General features: G+C 56.5%; 15 non-coding genes across 15 annotated transcripts; all 15 read left to right on the top strand.

Moving 5' to 3' along the window:
• The first annotated feature begins 691 nt into the window (after window positions 1-691).
• LOC146292709 (U5 spliceosomal RNA) lies at window positions 692-810 on the top strand. Its single transcript, XR_014754636.1, has one exon. It is a non-coding gene; the product is annotated as a U5 spliceosomal RNA (small nuclear RNA).
• A 1,390-nt stretch (window positions 811-2,200) lies between these two features.
• On the top strand, window positions 2,201-2,397 carry LOC146292708 (U2 spliceosomal RNA). The gene has a single exon (XR_014754770.1). It is a non-coding gene; the product is annotated as a U2 spliceosomal RNA (small nuclear RNA).
• A 738-nt stretch (window positions 2,398-3,135) lies between these two features.
• On the top strand, window positions 3,136-3,254 carry LOC146292707 (U5 spliceosomal RNA). The gene has a single exon (XR_014754635.1). It is a non-coding gene; the product is annotated as a U5 spliceosomal RNA (small nuclear RNA).
• Window positions 3,255-4,601: 1,347 nt separating this feature from the next.
• Window positions 4,602-4,797, top strand: LOC146292706 (U2 spliceosomal RNA). The gene has a single exon (XR_014754766.1). It is a non-coding gene; the product is annotated as a U2 spliceosomal RNA (small nuclear RNA).
• Window positions 4,798-5,521: 724 nt separating this feature from the next.
• LOC146292705 (U5 spliceosomal RNA) lies at window positions 5,522-5,640 on the top strand. The gene has a single exon (XR_014754634.1). It is a non-coding gene; the product is annotated as a U5 spliceosomal RNA (small nuclear RNA).
• A 727-nt stretch (window positions 5,641-6,367) lies between these two features.
• On the top strand, window positions 6,368-6,558 carry LOC146292704 (U2 spliceosomal RNA). The gene has a single exon (XR_014754732.1). It is a non-coding gene; the product is annotated as a U2 spliceosomal RNA (small nuclear RNA).
• Window positions 6,559-7,294: 736 nt separating this feature from the next.
• LOC146292703 (U5 spliceosomal RNA) lies at window positions 7,295-7,413 on the top strand. The gene has a single exon (XR_014754633.1). It is a non-coding gene; the product is annotated as a U5 spliceosomal RNA (small nuclear RNA).
• A 1,321-nt stretch (window positions 7,414-8,734) lies between these two features.
• On the top strand, window positions 8,735-8,930 carry LOC146292702 (U2 spliceosomal RNA). Its single transcript, XR_014754764.1, has one exon. It is a non-coding gene; the product is annotated as a U2 spliceosomal RNA (small nuclear RNA).
• Window positions 8,931-9,653: 723 nt separating this feature from the next.
• Window positions 9,654-9,772, top strand: LOC146292701 (U5 spliceosomal RNA). Its single transcript, XR_014754632.1, has one exon. It is a non-coding gene; the product is annotated as a U5 spliceosomal RNA (small nuclear RNA).
• Window positions 9,773-10,499: 727 nt separating this feature from the next.
• LOC146292700 (U2 spliceosomal RNA) lies at window positions 10,500-10,690 on the top strand. Its single transcript, XR_014754759.1, has one exon. It is a non-coding gene; the product is annotated as a U2 spliceosomal RNA (small nuclear RNA).
• Window positions 10,691-11,425: 735 nt separating this feature from the next.
• Window positions 11,426-11,544, top strand: LOC146292699 (U5 spliceosomal RNA). The gene has a single exon (XR_014754630.1). It is a non-coding gene; the product is annotated as a U5 spliceosomal RNA (small nuclear RNA).
• A 1,321-nt stretch (window positions 11,545-12,865) lies between these two features.
• LOC146292698 (U2 spliceosomal RNA) lies at window positions 12,866-13,062 on the top strand. The gene has a single exon (XR_014754769.1). It is a non-coding gene; the product is annotated as a U2 spliceosomal RNA (small nuclear RNA).
• Window positions 13,063-13,789: 727 nt separating this feature from the next.
• Window positions 13,790-13,908, top strand: LOC146292697 (U5 spliceosomal RNA). Its single transcript, XR_014754629.1, has one exon. It is a non-coding gene; the product is annotated as a U5 spliceosomal RNA (small nuclear RNA).
• Window positions 13,909-14,609: 701 nt separating this feature from the next.
• On the top strand, window positions 14,610-14,800 carry LOC146292696 (U2 spliceosomal RNA). The gene has a single exon (XR_014754730.1). It is a non-coding gene; the product is annotated as a U2 spliceosomal RNA (small nuclear RNA).
• Window positions 14,801-15,522: 722 nt separating this feature from the next.
• LOC146292695 (U5 spliceosomal RNA) lies at window positions 15,523-15,641 on the top strand. The gene has a single exon (XR_014754628.1). It is a non-coding gene; the product is annotated as a U5 spliceosomal RNA (small nuclear RNA).
• The last annotated feature ends 501 nt before the right edge of the window (window positions 15,642-16,142 follow it).

Here is a 16,142-nt window from a genome sequence, read left to right as displayed (position 1 = left end):
TGAGCGATTGGGGTTGGGGCTGGGGTTTTTGGGGTTGGGGCTGGGGTTTTTGGGGTTGAGGCTTGGGTTTTTGTGGCGATGAGGTGAAAAAAGGGGTGTGGCGGGCGGCGGCGGCGGAGCCCCGTCGGCCGGCGGCGTTTTCCCGCCCTTTTAGATAAAAAAAAAAAAAAAAAAAAAAAAAAAAAAAAACCTGCAGTGAGGTGAGTGACTTGAAATGGGGGAGACAGTGAGTGAGTGAGTGAGTGAGTGAGTGAGTGAGTGAGTGAGTGAGTGAGTGAGTGAGTGAGTGAGTGTGAAAGAGAGAGAGAGAGTGAGAGAGAGAGAGAGAGAGTGAAAGAGAGAGAGAGAGTGAAAGAGAGAGAGAGAGTGAAAGAGAGAGAGTGAAAGAGAGAGAGTGAAAGAGAGAGAGAGTGAAAGAGAGAGAGTGAAAGAGAGAGAGAGTGAAAGAGAGAGAGTGAAAGAGAGAGAGTGAAAGAGAGAGAGAGTGAAAGAGAGAGAGTGAAAGAGAGAGAGTGAAAGAGAGAGAGAGAGTGAAAGAGAGAGAGTGAAAGAGAGAGAGAGTGAAAGCCCCTTTGCGGCCGGTGGCGTTTCCACGCCTTTTCCCGGAAAGGAAGGACGCCGCCGCGGACGAGCGAGCCAGGGCCAACGGAGGGGTCGGGAGCGGGCCGTTTGGGCGGTTTCAAAAAAACGGTCACTCTGGCTCCCCTTCAGCACGCACAAGCCTTTCGCCTTTTACTAAAGACTTCCGTGGAGGGGAGCGCCGACGAGCGGGACGTGGTATTTTTGGTCGGCTTTGCCCGAGGGAGGGCAGAGCCTGATGGATTTGTGAGGAAAAAAAGCAGGGTAAGGTTAGCGTTGGGTGGGTGGGTGGGTGGGTGCGTGCGTGCGTGCAGGTCTTTTTGTCTTCCTTTTTCCTCTGCTTAATCCCGATCCCTTGGCCTTTTGGTCCCTGCTCCTTCCGTGGCCCGCTGGGCCTCTTGGTCCCTGCTTCCTCTTGGTCCTCTTGGTCCCTGCTTCCTCTTGGTCCTCTTGGTCCCTGCTTCCTCTTGGTCCTCTTGGTCCCTGCTTCCTCTTGGTCCTCTTGGTCCCTGCTTCCTCTTGGTCCTCTTGGTCCCTGCTTCCTCTTGGTCCTCTTGGTCCCTGCTTCCTCTTGGTCCTCTTGGTCCCTGCTTCCTCTTGGTCCTCTTGGTCCCTGCTTCCTCTTGGTCCCTGCTTCCTCTTGGTCCCTGCTTCCTCTTGGTCCCTGCTTCCTCTTGGTCCCTGCTTCCTCTTGGTCCCTGCTTCCTCTTGGTCCCTGCTTCCTCTTGGTCCCTGCTTCCTCTTGGTCCCTGCTTCCTCTTGGTCCCTGCTTCCTCTTGGTCCCTGCTTCTTCTTCCGTGGCCCGCTTGGCCTTTGCTTTTAGCTGCCGTCTTCTCGGTCCCCGCCGCCGCCGCCGCTTCTTCTTCTTCCTCCGCGGCGTCGGCGTTTCCTTTTGGCTTCCGTCGTCGGGGCCGTTCTCGGTCCGGCGGTCGCCAGAGCGGCCGGCGCCCAAACGTCCCGGCCGGCGCACGGAGGCCCCGCGCGCGGGGGGCGCGGAGCAGTGCGGGTCATCGCTTCTCGGCCTTTTGGCTCAGATCAAGTGAGTGGCTGTCCTTAATTGGACAGCCATTGACCCTCCCCCGTCGATACCGGATCGCCGGAATCGGGATCCGGTGACGGAGGAGGGTCGGAGCGGTCGCCTGCCTGGGGGCTTCGGCCCCGACGCCAGGCGGGGACTTGTCCCCAAATTCAGAGTGTTGGGCGTTTCGGCGCCCAACACTGCTGGTAACCCAGAGGTGGGCCAGGCCACCTGAGGGCGAACGACCGACGGACGGACTGATGGCCGGACCCGAGGAACGGAACGGAATCCTCGCCGAAGGGCAGCCTGGGAGCAGTGGCATAGGGATGGGCCTTCCCAGGGGCCGTCGCGACAGAAGGCAGCGGGCTAGTCGCTTGACTCCACTGGCGAGGAAGATCGGGAGGAGAGGGAGACGGAGTCACCAAGGGCGGGCTTGAGTGGACTTTTTGTCGAGCCTCGGACTCCCACTTGTAACCCCCTAGTGGGGCAATTGTAATGTGCGCCCTTTTGGGTCCTTGTATTGTACGCCCTTTGGGTAACCTGTATGTGTTGACTGTCGTGTATTGATGTGTCTTTTAGAAACGTTTTTAGAATGTGATAAATACTTCTTTTTCTTTTTTTTTAGAAGAAAAAAAAAAAAAAAAAAATCTGTTCTTATCAGTTTAATATCTGATACGTCCTCCATGCGAGGACAACATATTAAACGGATTTTTGCCACAGGGAGTCGGAACAGGGGCTCGCTCCGTCCGCTCCGCGCATCGCCCCGGTATTGCAGCGCCTCCGGGAAGGGTGCACTCTTTCTAAGCGTGTCAAAGGGAGAAAAAAACGAGGGAGTGAGCGATTGGGGTTGGGGCTGGGGTTTTTGGGGTTGGGGCTGGGGTTTTTGGGGTTGAGGCTTGGGTTTTTGTGGCGATGAGGTGAAAAAAGGGGTGTGGCGGGCGGCGGCGGCGGAGCCCCGTCGGCCGGCGGCGTTTTCCCGCCCTTTTAGATAAAAAAAAAAAAAAAAAAAAAAAAAAAAAACCTGCAGTGAGGTGAGTGACTTGAAATGGGGGAGACAGTGAGTGAGTGAGTGAGTGAGTGAGTGAGTGAGTGAGTGAGTGAGTGAGTGAGTGAGTGAGTGAGTGTGAAAGAGAGAGAGAGAGTGAGAGAGAGAGAGAGAGAGAGTGAAAGAGAGAGAGAGAGTGAAAGAGAGAGAGAGAGTGAAAGAGAGAGAGTGAAAGAGAGAGAGTGAAAGAGAGAGAGAGTGAAAGAGAGAGAGTGAAAGAGAGAGAGAGTGAAAGAGAGAGAGTGAAAGAGAGAGAGTGAAAGAGAGAGAGAGTGAAAGAGAGAGAGTGAAAGAGAGAGAGAGTGAAAGAGAGAGAGTGAAAGAGAGAGAGAGTGAAAGAGAGAGAGTGAAAGAGAGAGAGAGTGAAAGCCCCTTTGCGGCCGGTGGCGTTTCCACGCCTTTTCCCGGAAAGGAAGGACGCCGCCGCGGACGAGCGAGCCAGGGCCAACGGAGGGGTCGGGAGCGGGCCGTTTGGGCGGTTTCAAAAAAACGGTCACTCTGGCTCCCCTTCAGCACGCACAAGCCTTTCGCCTTTTACTAAAGACTTCCGTGGAGGGGAGCGCCGACGAGCGGGACGTGGTATTTTTGGTCGGCTTTGCCCGAGGGAGGGCAGAGCCTGATGGATTTGTGAGGAAAAAAAGCAGGGTAAGGTTAGCGTTGGGTGGGTGGGTGGGTGGGTGGGTGGGTGCGTGCGTGCGTGCAGGTCTTTTTGTCTTCCTTTTTCCTCTGCTTAATCCCGATCCCTTGGCCTTTTGGTCCCTGCTCCTTCCGTGGCCCGCTGGGCCTCTTGGTCCCTGCTTCCTCTTGGTCCTCTTGGTCCCTGCTTCCTCTTGGTCCTCTTGGTCCCTGCTTCCTCTTGGTCCTCTTGGTCCCTGCTTCCTCTTGGTCCTCTTGGTCCCTGCTTCCTCTTGGTCCTCTTGGTCCCTGCTTCCTCTTGGTCCTCTTGGTCCCTGCTTCCTCTTGGTCCTCTTGGTCCCTGCTTCCTCTTGGTCCTCTTGGTCCCTGCTTCCTCTTGGTCCCTGCTTCCTCTTGGTCCCTGCTTCCTCTTGGTCCCTGCTTCCTCTTGGTCCCTGCTTCCTCTTGGTCCCTGCTTCCTCTTGGTCCCTGCTTCCTCTTGGTCCCTGCTTCTTCTTCCGTGGCCCGCTTGGCCTTTGCTTTTAGCTGCCGTCTTCTCGGTCCCCGCCGCCGCCGCCGCTTCTTCTTCTTCCTCCGCGGCGTCGGCGTTTCCTTTTGGCTTCCGTCGTCGGGGCCGTTCTCGGTCCGGCGGTCGCCAGAGCGGCCGGCGCCCAAACGTCCCGGCCGGCGCACGGAGGCCCCGCGCGCGGGGGGCGCGGAGCAGTGCGGGTCATCGCTTCTCGGCCTTTTGGCTCAGATCAAGTGAGTGGCTGTCCTTAATTGGACAGCCATTGACCCTCCCCCGTCGATACCGGATCGCCGGAATCGGGATCCGGTGACGGAGGAGGGTCGGAGCGGTCGCCTGCCTGGGGGCTTCGGCCCCGACGCCAGGCGGGGACTTGTCCCCAAATTCAGAGTGTTGGGCGTTTCGGCGCCCAACACTGCTGGTAACCCAGAGGTGGGCCAGGCCACCTGAGGGCGAACGACCGACGGACGGACTGATGGCCGGACCCGAGGAACGGAACGGAATCCTCGCCGAAGGGCAGCCTGGGAGCAGTGGCATAGGGATGGGCCTTCCCAGGGGCCGTCGCGACAGAAGGCAGCGGGCTAGTCGCTTGACTCCACTGGCGAGGAAGATCGGGAGGAGAGGGAGACGGAGTCACCAAGGGCGGGCTTGAGTGGACTTTTTGTCGAGCCTCGGACTCCCACTTGTAACCCCCTAGTGGGGCAATTGTAATGTGCGCCCTTTTGGGTCCTTGTATTGTACGCCCTTTGGGTAACCTGTATGTGTTGACTGTCGTGTATTGATGTGTCTTTTAGAAACGTTTTTAGAATGTGATAAATACTTCTTTTTCTTTTTTTTTAGAAGAAAAAAAAAAAAAAAAAATCTGTTCTTATCAGTTTAATATCTGATACGTCCTCCATGCGAGGACAACATATTAAACGGATTTTTGCCACAGGGAGTCGGAACAGGGGCTCGCTCCGTCCGCTCCGCGCATCGCCCCGGTATTGCAGCGCCTCCGGGAAGGGTGCACTCTTTCTAAGCGTGTCAAAGGGAGAAAAAAACGAGGGAGTGAGCGATTGGGGTTGGGGCTGGGGTTTTTGGGGTTGGGGCTGGGGTTTTTGGGGTTGAGGCTTGGGTTTTTGTGGCGATGAGGTGAAAAAAGGGGTGTGGCGGGCGGCGGCGGCGGAGCCCCGTCGGCCGGCGGCGTTTTCCCGCCCTTTTAGATAAAAAAAAAAAAAAAAAAAAAAAAAAAAAACCTGCAGTGAGGTGAGTGACTTGAAATGGGGGAGACAGTGAGTGAGTGAGTGAGTGAGTGAGTGAGTGAGTGAGTGAGTGAGTGAGTGAGTGAGTGAGTGAGTGAGTGTGAAAGAGAGAGAGAGAGTGAGAGAGAGAGAGAGAGAGTGAAAGAGAGAGAGAGAGTGAAAGAGAGAGAGAGAGTGAAAGAGAGAGAGTGAAAGAGAGAGAGTGAAAGAGAGAGAGAGTGAAAGAGAGAGAGTGAAAGAGAGAGAGAGTGAAAGAGAGAGAGTGAAAGAGAGAGAGTGAAAGAGAGAGAGAGTGAAAGAGAGAGAGTGAAAGAGAGAGAGTGAAAGAGAGAGAGAGTGAAAGAGAGAGAGTGAAAGAGAGAGAGAGTGAAAGCCCCTTTGCGGCCGGTGGCGTTTCCACGCCTTTTCCCGGAAAGGAAGGACGCCGCCGCGGACGAGCGAGCCAGGGCCAACGGAGGGGTCGGGAGCGGGCCGTTTGGGCGGTTTCAAAAAAACGGTCACTCTGGCTCCCCTTCAGCACGCACAAGCCTTTCGCCTTTTACTAAAGACTTCCGTGGAGGGGAGCGCCGACGAGCGGGACGTGGTATTTTTGGTCGGCTTTGCCCGAGGGAGGGCAGAGCCTGATGGATTTGTGAGGAAAAAAAGCAGGGTAAGGTTAGCGTTGGGTGGGTGGGTGGGTGGGTGCGTGCGTGCGTGCAGGTCTTTTTGTCTTCCTTTTTCCTCTGCTTAATCCCGATCCCTTGGCCTTTTGGTCCCTGCTCCTTCCGTGGCCCGCTGGGCCTCTTGGTCCCTGCTTCCTCTTGGTCCTCTTGGTCCCTGCTTCCTCTTGGTCCTCTTGGTCCCTGCTTCCTCTTGGTCCTCTTGGTCCCTGCTTCCTCTTGGTCCTCTTGGTCCCTGCTTCCTCTTGGTCCTCTTGGTCCCTGCTTCCTCTTGGTCCTCTTGGTCCCTGCTTCCTCTTGGTCCTCTTGGTCCCTGCTTCCTCTTGGTCCTCTTGGTCCCTGCTTCCTCTTGGTCCCTGCTTCCTCTTGGTCCCTGCTTCCTCTTGGTCCCTGCTTCCTCTTGGTCCCTGCTTCCTCTTGGTCCCTGCTTCCTCTTGGTCCCTGCTTCCTCTTGGTCCCTGCTTCTTCTTCCGTGGCCCGCTTGGCCTTTGCTTTTAGCTGCCGTCTTCTCGGTCCCCGCCGCCGCCGCCGCTTCTTCTTCTTCCTCCGCGGCGTCGGCGTTTCCTTTTGGCTTCCGTCGTCGGGGCCGTTCTCGGTCCGGCGGTCGCCAGAGCGGCCGGCGCCCAAACGTCCCGGCCGGCGCACGGAGGCCCCGCGCGCGGGGGGCGCGGAGCAGTGCGGGTCATCGCTTCTCGGCCTTTTGGCTAAGATCAAGTGTAGTATCTGTTCTTATCAGTTTAATATCTGATACGTCCTCCATGCGAGGACAACATATTAAACGGATTTTTGCCACAGGGAGTCGGAACAGGGGCTCGCTCCGTCCGCTCCGCGCATCGCCCCGGTATTGCAGCGCCTCCGGGAAGGGTGCACTCTTTCTAAGCGTGTCAAAGGGAGAAAAAAACGAGGGAGTGAGCGATTGGGGTTGGGGCTGGGGTTTTTGGGGTTGGGGCTGGGGTTTTTGGGGTTGAGGCTTGGGTTTTTGTGGCGATGAGGTGAAAAAAGGGGTGTGGCGGGCGGCGGCGGCGGAGCCCCGTCGGCCGGCGGCGTTTTCCCGCCCTTTTAGATAAAAAAAAAAAAAAAAAAAAAAAAAAAAAAACCTGCAGTGAGGTGAGTGACTTGAAATGGGGGAGACAGTGAGTGAGTGAGTGAGTGAGTGAGTGAGTGAGTGAGTGAGTGAGTGAGTGAGTGAGTGAGTGAGTGTGAAAGAGAGAGAGAGAGTGAGAGAGAGAGAGAGAGATGAAAGAGAGAGAGAGAGTGAAAGAGAGAGAGAGAGTGAAAGAGAGAGAGTGAAAGAGAGAGAGTGAAAGAGAGAGAGAGTGAAAGAGAGAGAGTGAAAGAGAGAGAGAGTGAAAGAGAGAGAGTGAAAGAGAGAGAGTGAAAGAGAGAGAGAGTGAAAGAGAGAGAGTGAAAGAGAGAGAGAGTGAAAGAGAGAGAGTGAAAGAGAGAGAGAGTGAAAGAGAGAGAGTGAAAGAGAGAGAGAGTGAAAGCCCCTTTGCGGCCGGTGGCGTTTCCACGCCTTTTCCCGGAAAGGAAGGACGCCGCCGCGGACGAGCGAGCCAGGGCCAACGGAGGGGTCGGGAGCGGGCCGTTTGGGCGGTTTCAAAAAAACGGTCACTCTGGCTCCCCTTCAGCACGCACAAGCCTTTCGCCTTTTACTAAAGACTTCCGTGGAGGGGAGCGCCGACGAGCGGGACGTGGTATTTTTGGTCGGCTTTGCCCGAGGGAGGGCAGAGCCTGATGGATTTGTGAGGAAAAAAAGCAGGGTAAGGTTAGCGTTGGGTGGGTGGGTGGGTGGGTGGGTGGGTGCGTGCGTGCGTGCAGGTCTTTTTGTCTTCCTTTTTCCTCTGCTTAATCCCGATCCCTTGGCCTTTTGGTCCCTGCTCCTTCCGTGGCCCGCTGGGCCTCTTGGTCCCTGCTTCCTCTTGGTCCTCTTGGTCCCTGCTTCCTCTTGGTCCTCTTGGTCCCTGCTTCCTCTTGGTCCTCTTGGTCCCTGCTTCCTCTTGGTCCTCTTGGTCCCTGCTTCCTCTTGGTCCTCTTGGTCCCTGCTTCCTCTTGGTCCTCTTGGTCCCTGCTTCCTCTTGGTCCTCTTGGTCCCTGCTTCCTCTTGGTCCCTGCTTCCTCTTGGTCCCTGCTTCCTCTTGGTCCCTGCTTCCTCTTGGTCCCTGCTTCCTCTTGGTCCCTGCTTCCTCTTGGTCCCTGCTTCCTCTTGGTCCCTGCTTCTTCTTCCGTGGCCCGCTTGGCCTTTGCTTTTAGCTGCCGTCTTCTCGGTCCCCGCCGCCGCCGCCGCTTCTTCTTCTTCCTCCGCGGCGTCGGCGTTTCCTTTTGGCTTCCGTCGTCGGGGCCGTTCTCGGTCCGGCGGTCGCCAGAGCGGCCGGCGCCCAAACGTCCCGGCCGGCGCACGGAGGCCCCGCGCGCGGGGGGCGCGGAGCAGTGCGGGTCATCGCTTCTCGGCCTTTTGGCTCAGATCAAGTGAGTGGCTGTCCTTAATTGGACAGCCATTGACCCTCCCCCGTCGATACCGGATCGCCGGAATCGGGATCCGGTGACGGAGGAGGGTCGGAGCGGTCGCCTGCCTGGGGGCTTCGGCCCCGACGCCAGGCGGGGACTTGTCCCCAAATTCAGAGTGTTGGGCGTTTCGGCGCCCAACACTGCTGGTAACCCAGAGGTGGGCCAGGCCACCTGAGGGCGAACGACCGACGGACGGACTGATGGCCGGACCCGAGGAACGGAACGGAATCCTCGCCGAAGGGCAGCCTGGGAGCAGTGGCATAGGGATGGGCCTTCCCAGGGGCCGTCGCGACAGAAGGCAGCGGGCTAGTCGCTTGACTCCACTGGCGAGGAAGATCGGGAGGAGAGGGAGACGGAGTCACCAAGGGCGGGCTTGAGTGGACTTTTTGTCGAGCCTCGGACTCCCACTTGTAACCCCCTAGTGGGGCAATTGTAATGTGCGCCCTTTTGGGTCCTTGTATTGTACGCCCTTTGGGTAACCTGTATGTGTTGACTGTCGTGTATTGATGTGTCTTTTAGAAACGTTTTTAGAATGTGATAAATACTTCTTTTTCTTTTTTTTTAGAAGAAAAAAAAAAAAAAAAAATCTGTTCTTATCAGTTTAATATCTGATACGTCCTCCATGCGAGGACAACATATTAAACGGATTTTTGCCACAGGGAGTCGGAACAGGGGCTCGCTCCGTCCGCTCCGCGCATCGCCCCGGTATTGCAGCGCCTCCGGGAAGGGTGCACTCTTTCTAAGCGTGTCAAAGGGAGAAAAAAACGAGGGAGTGAGCGATTGGGGTTGGGGCTGGGGTTTTTGGGGTTGGGGCTGGGGTTTTTGGGGTTGAGGCTTGGGTTTTTGTGGCGATGAGGTGAAAAAAGGGGTGTGGCGGGCGGCGGCGGCGGAGCCCCGTCGGCCGGCGGGTGTTTTCCCGCCCTTTTAGATAAAAAAAAAAAAAAAAAAAAAAAAAAAACCTGCAGTGAGGTGAGTGACTTGAAATGGGGGAGACAGTGAGTGAGTGAGTGAGTGAGTGAGTGAGTGAGTGAGTGAGTGAGTGAGTGAGTGAGTGAGTGAGTGTGAAAGAGAGAGAGAGAGTGAGAGAGAGAGAGAGAGAGAGTGAAAGAGAGAGAGAGAGTGAAAGAGAGAGAGAGAGTGAAAGAGAGAGAGTGAAAGAGAGAGAGAGTGAAAGAGAGAGAGAGTGAAAGAGAGAGAGTGAAAGAGAGAGAGAGTGAAAGAGAGAGAGTGAAAGAGAGAGAGTGAAAGAGAGAGAGAGTGAAAGAGAGAGAGTGAAAGAGAGAGAGTGAAAGAGAGAGAGAGTGAAAGAGAGAGAGTGAAAGAGAGAGAGAGTGAAAGCCCCTTTGCGGCCGGTGGCGTTTCCACGCCTTTTCCCGGAAAGGAAGGACGCCGCCGCGGACGAGCGAGCCAGGGCCAACGGAGGGGTCGGGAGCGGGCCGTTTGGGCGGTTTCAAAAAAACGGTCACTCTGGCTCCCCTTCAGCACGCACAAGCCTTTCGCCTTTTACTAAAGACTTCCGTGGAGGGGAGCGCCGACGAGCGGGACGTGGTATTTTTGGTCGGCTTTGCCCGAGGGAGGGCAGAGCCTGATGGATTTGTGAGGAAAAAAAGCAGGGTAAGGTTAGCGTTGGGTGGGTGGGTGGGTGGGTGCGTGCGTGCGTGCAGGTCTTTTTGTCTTCCTTTTTCCTCTGCTTAATCCCGATCCCTTGGCCTTTTGGTCCCTGCTCCTTCCGTGGCCCGCTGGGCCTCTTGGTCCCTGCTTCCTCTTGGTCCTCTTGGTCCCTGCTTCCTCTTGGTCCTCTTGGTCCCTGCTTCCTCTTGGTCCTCTTGGTCCCTGCTTCCTCTTGGTCCTCTTGGTCCCTGCTTCCTCTTGGTCCTCTTGGTCCCTGCTTCCTCTTGGTCCTCTTGGTCCCTGCTTCCTCTTGGTCCTCTTGGTCCCTGCTTCCTCTTGGTCCTCTTGGTCCCTGCTTCCTCTTGGTCCCTGCTTCCTCTTGGTCCCTGCTTCCTCTTGGTCCCTGCTTCCTCTTGGTCCCTGCTTCCTCTTGGTCCCTGCTTCCTCTTGGTCCCTGCTTCCTCTTGGTCCCTGCTTCTTCTTCCGTGGCCCGCTTGGCCTTTGCTTTTAGCTGCCGTCTTCTCGGTCCCCGCCGCCGCCGCCGCTTCTTCTTCTTCCTCCGCGGCGTCGGCGTTTCCTTTTGGCTTCCGTCGTCGGGGCCGTTCTCGGTCCGGCGGTCGCCAGAGCGGCCGGCGCCCAAACGTCCCGGCCGGCGCACGGAGGCCCCGCGCGCGGGGGGCGCGGAGCAGTGCGGGTCATCGCTTCTCGGCCTTTTGGCTAAGATCAAGTGTAGTATCTGTTCTTATCAGTTTAATATCTGATACGTCCTCCATGCGAGGACAACATATTAAACGGATTTTTGCCACAGGGAGTCGGAACAGGGGCTCGCTCCGTCCGCTCAGCGCATCGCCCCGGTATTGCAGCGCCTCCGGGAAGGGTGCACTCTTTCTAAGCGTGTCAAAGGGAGAAAAAAACGAGGGAGTGAGCGATTGGGGTTGGGGCTGGGGTTTTTGGGGTTGGGGCTGGGGTTTTTGGGGTTGAGGCTTGGGTTTTTGTGGCGATGAGGTGAAAAAAGGGGTGTGGCGGGCGGCGGCGGCGGAGCCCCGTCGGCCGGCGGCGTTTTCCCGCCCTTTTAGATAAAAAAAAAAAAAAAAAAAAAAAAAAAAAAACCTGCAGTGAGGTGAGTGACTTGAAATGGGGGAGACAGTGAGTGAGTGAGTGAGTGAGTGAGTGAGTGAGTGAGTGAGTGAGTGAGTGAGTGAGTGAGTGTGAAAGAGAGAGAGAGAGTGAGAGAGAGAGAGAGAGAGAGTGAAAGAGAGAGAGAGAGTGAAAGAGAGAGAGAGAGTGAAAGAGAGAGAGTGAAAGAGAGAGAGTGAAAGAGAGAGAGAGTGAAAGAGAGAGAGTGAAAGAGAGAGAGAGTGAAAGAGAGAGAGTGAAAGAGAGAGAGTGAAAGAGAGAGAGAGTGAAAGAGAGAGAGTGAAAGAGAGAGAGAGTGAAAGAGAGAGAGTGAAAGAGAGAGAGAGTGAAAGAGAGAGAGTGAAAGAGAGAGAGAGTGAAAGCCCCTTTGCGGCCGGTGGCGTTTCCACGCCTTTTCCCGGAAAGGAAGGACGCCGCCGCGGACGAGCGAGCCAGGGCCAACGGAGGGGTCGGGAGCGGGCCGTTTGGGCGGTTTCAAAAAAACGGTCACTCTGGCTCCCCTTCAGCACGCACAAGCCTTTCGCCTTTTACTAAAGACTTCCGTGGAGGGGAGCGCCGACGAGCGGGACGTGGTATTTTTGGTCGGCTTTGCCCGAGGGAGGGCAGAGCCTGATGGATTTGTGAGGAAAAAAAGCAGGGTAAGGTTAGCGTTGGGTGGGTGGGTGGGTGGGTGGGTGGGTGCGTGCGTGCGTGCAGGTCTTTTTGTCTTCCTTTTTCCTCTGCTTAATCCCGATCCCTTGGCCTTTTGGTCCCTGCTCCTTCCGTGGCCCGCTGGGCCTCTTGGTCCCTGCTTCCTCTTGGTCCTCTTGGTCCCTGCTTCCTCTTGGTCCTCTTGGTCCCTGCTTCCTCTTGGTCCTCTTGGTCCCTGCTTCCTCTTGGTCCTCTTGGTCCCTGCTTCCTCTTGGTCCTCTTGGTCCCTGCTTCCTCTTGGTCCTCTTGGTCCCTGCTTCCTCTTGGTCCTCTTGGTCCCTGCTTCCTCTTGGTCCCTGCTTCCTCTTGGTCCCTGCTTCCTCTTGGTCCCTGCTTCCTCTTGGTCCCTGCTTCCTCTTGGTCCCTGCTTCCTCTTGGTCCCTGCTTCCTCTTGGTCCCTGCTTCTTCTTCCGTGGCCCGCTTGGCCTTTGCTTTTAGCTGCCGTCTTCTCGGTCCCCGCCGCCGCCGCCGCTTCTTCTTCTTCCTCCGCGGCGTCGGCGTTTCCTTTTGGCTTCCGTCGTCGGGGCCGTTCTCGGTCCGGCGGTCGCCAGAGCGGCCGGCGCCCAAACGTCCCGGCCGGCGCACGGAGGCCCCGCGCGCGGGGGGCGCGGAGCAGTGCGGGTCATCGCTTCTCGGCCTTTTGGCTCAGATCAAGTGAGTGGCTGTCCTTAATTGGACAGCCATTGACCCTCCCCCGTCGATACCGGATCGCCGGAATCGGGATCCGGTGACGGAGGAGGGTCGGAGCGGTCGCCTGCCTGGGGGCTTCGGCCCCGACGCCAGGCGGGGACTTGTCCCCAAATTCAGAGTGTTGGGCGTTTCGGCGCCCAACACTGCTGGTAACCCAGAGGTGGGCCAGGCCACCTGAGGGCGAACGACCGACGGACGGACTGATGGCCGGACCCGAGGAACGGAACGGAATCCTCGCCGAAGGGCAGCCTGGGAGCAGTGGCATAGGGATGGGCCTTCCCAGGGGCCGTCGCGACAGAAGGCAGCGGGCTAGTCGCTTGACTCCACTGGCGAGGAAGATCGGGAGGAGAGGGAGACGGAGTCACCAAGGGCGGGCTTGAGTGGACTTTTTGTCGAGCCTCGGACTCCCACTTGTAACCCCCTAGTGGGGCAATTGTAATGTGCGCCCTTTTGGGTCCTTGTATTGTACGCCCTTTGGGTAACCTGTATGTGTTGACTGTCGTGTATTGATGTGTCTTTTAGAAACGTTTTTAGAATGTGATAAATACTTCTTTTTCTTTTTTTTTAGAAGAAAAAAAAAAAAAAAAAAATCTGTTCTTATCAGTTTAATATCTGATACGTCCTCCATGCGAGGACAACATATTAAACGGATTTTTGCCACAGGGAGTCGGAACAGGGGCTCGCTCCGTCCGCTCCGCGCATCGCCCCGGTATTGCAGCGCCTCCGGGAAGGGTGCACTCTTTCTAAGCGTGTCAAAGGGAGAAAAAAACGAGGGAGTGAGCGATTGGGGTTGGGGCTGGGGTTTTTGGGGTTGGGGCTGGGGTTTTTGGGGTTGAGGCTTGGGTTTTTGTGGCGATGAGGTGAAAAAAGGGGTGTGGCGGGCGGCGGCGGCGGAGCCCCGTCGGCCGGCGGCGTTTTCCCGCCCTTTTAGATAAAAAAAAAAAAAAAAAAAAAAAAAAACCTGCAGTGAGGTGAGTGACTTGAAATGGGGGAGACAGTGAGTGAGTGAGTGAGTGAGTGAGTGAGTGAGTGAGTGAGTGAGTGAGTGAGTGAGTGAGTGAGTGAGTGTGAAAGAGAGAGAGAGAGTGAGAGAGAGAGAGAGAGAGAGTGAAAGAGAGAGAGAGAGTGAAAGAAAGAGAGAGAGAGAGTGAAAGAGAGAGAGTGAAAGAGAGAGAGTGAAAGAGAGAGAGAGTGAAAGAGAGAGAGTGAAAGAGAGAGAGAGTGAAAGAGAGAGAGTGAAAGAGAGAGAGTGAAAGAGAGAGAGAGTGAAAGAGAGAGAGTGAAAGAGAGAGAGTGAAAGAGAGAGAGAGTGAAAGAGAGAGAGTGAAAGAGAGAGAGAGTGAAAGCCCCTTTGCGGCCGGTGGCGTTTCCACGCCTTTTCCCGGAAAGGAAGGACGCCGCCGCGGACGAGCGAGCCAGGGCCAACGGAGGGGTCGGGAGCGGGCCGTTTGGGCGGTTTCAAAAAAACGGTCACTCTGGCTCCCCTTCAGCACGCACAAGCCTTTCGCCTTTTACTAAAGACTTCCGTGGAGGGGAGCGCCGACGAGCGGGACGTGGTATTTTTGGTCGGCTTTGCCCGAGGGAGGGCAGAGCCTGATGGATTTGTGAGGAAAAAAAGCAGGGTAAGGTTAGCGTTGGGTGGGTGGGTGGGTGGGTGCGTGCGTGCGTGCAGGTCTTTTTGTCTTCCTTTTTCCTCTGCTTAATCCCGATCCCTTGGCCTTTTGGTCCCTGCTCCTTCCGTGGCCCGCTGGGCCTCTTGGTCCCTGCTTCCTCTTGGTCCTCTTGGTCCCTGCTTCCTCTTGGTCCTCTTGGTCCCTGCTTCCTCTTGGTCCTCTTGGTCCCTGCTTCCTCTTGGTCCTCTTGGTCCCTGCTTCCTCTTGGTCCTCTTGGTCCCTGCTTCCTCTTGGTCCTCTTGGTCCCTGCTTCCTCTTGGTCCTCTTGGTCCCTGCTTCCTCTTGGTCCCTGCTTCCTCTTGGTCCCTGCTTCCTCTTGGTCCCTGCTTCCTCTTGGTCCCTGCTTCCTCTTGGTCCCTGCTTCCTCTTGGTCCCTGCTTCCTCTTGGTCCCTGCTTCTTCTTCCGTGGCCCGCTTGGCCTTTGCTTTTAGCTGCCGTCTTCTCGGTCCCCGCCGCCGCCGCCGCTTCTTCTTCTTCCTCCGCGGCGTCGGCGTTTCCTTTTGGCTTCCGTCGTCGGGGCCGTTCTCGGTCCGGCGGTCGCCAGAGCGGCCGGCGCCCAAACGTCCCGGCCGGCGCACGGAGGCCCCGCGCGCGGGGGGCGCGGAGCAGTGCGGGTCATCGCTTCTCGGCCTTTTGGCTAAGATCAAGTGTAGTATCTGTTCTTATCAGTTTAATATCTGATACGTCCTCCATGCGAGGACAACATATTAAACGGATTTTTGCCACAGGGAGTCGGAACAGGGGCTCGCTCCGTCCGCTCCGCGCATCGCCCCGGTATTGCAGCGCCTCCGGGAAGGGTGCACTCTTTCTAAGCGTGTCAAAGGGAGAAAAAAACGAGGGAGTGAGCGATTGGGGTTGGGGCTGGGGTTTTTGGGGTTGGGGCTGGGGTTTTTGGGGTTGAGGCTTGGGTTTTTGTGGCGATGAGGTGAAAAAAGGGGTGTGGCGGGCGGCGGCGGCGGAGCCCCGTCGGCCGGGGCGTTTTCCCGCCCTTTTAGATAAAAAAAAAAAAAAAAAAAAAAAAAAAAAAACCTGCAGTGAGGTGAGTGACTTGAAATGGGGGAGACAGTGAGTGAGTGAGTGAGTGAGTGAGTGAGTGAGTGAGTGAGTGAGTGAGTGAGTGAGTGAGTGAGTGTGAAAGAGAGAGAGAGAGTGAGAGAGAGAGAGAGAGAGAGTGAAAGAGAGAGAGAGAGTGAAAGAGAGAGAGAGAGTGAAAGAGAGAGAGTGAAAGAGAGAGAGTGAAAGAGAGAGAGAGTGAAAGAGAGAGAGTGAAAGAGAGAGAGAGTGAAAGAGAGAGAGTGAAAGAGAGAGAGTGAAAGAGAGAGAGAGTGAAAGAGAGAGAGTGAAAGAGAGAGAGTGAAAGAGAGAGAGAGTGAAAGAGAGAGAGTGAAAGAGAGAGAGAGTGAAAGCCCCTTTGCGGCCGGTGGCGTTTCCACGCCTTTTCCCGGAAAGGAAGGACGCCGCCGCGGACGAGCGAGCCAGGGCCAACGGAGGGGTCGGGAGCGGGCCGTTTGGGCGGTTTCAAAAAAACGGTCACTCTGGCTCCCCTTCAGCACGCACAAGCCTTTCGCCTTTTACTAAAGACTTCCGTGGAGGGGAGCGCCGACGAGCGGGACGTGGTATTTTTGGTCGGCTTTGCCCGAGGGAGGGCAGAGCCTGATGGATTTGTGAGGAAAAAAAGCAGGGTAAGGTTAGCGTTGGGTGGGTGGGTGGGTGGGTGCGTGCGTGCGTGCAGGTCTTTTTGTCTTCCTTTTTCCTCTGCTTAATCCCGATCCCTTGGCCTTTTGGTCCCTGCTCCTTCCGTGGCCCGCTGGGCCTCTTGGTCCCTGCTTCCTCTTGGTCCTCTTGGTCCCTGCTTCCTCTTGGTCCTCTTGGTCCCTGCTTCCTCTTGGTCCTCTTGGTCCCTGCTTCCTCTTGGTCCTCTTGGTCCCTGCTTCCTCTTGGTCCTCTTGGTCCCTGCTTCCTCTTGGTCCTCTTGGTCCCTGCTTCCTCTTGGTCCTCTTGGTCCCTGCTTCCTCTTGGTCCTCTTGGTCCCTGCTTCCTCTTGGTCCCTGCTTCCTCTTGGTCCCTGCTTCCTCTTGGTCCCTGCTTCCTCTTGGTCCCTGCTTCCTCTTGGTCCCTGCTTCCTCTTGGTCCCTGCTTCCTCTTGGTCC

This window comes from Hypomesus nipponensis, chromosome 4 (assembly GCF_054491055.1).
Source record: "Hypomesus nipponensis isolate SF chromosome 4, ASM5449105v1, whole genome shotgun sequence".
Lineage (NCBI taxonomy): Eukaryota > Metazoa > Chordata > Actinopteri > Osmeriformes > Osmeridae > Hypomesus > Hypomesus nipponensis.
Note: the sequence above shows the minus strand (reverse complement) of the source record. Positions and strands in the feature narration are given on the sequence as shown.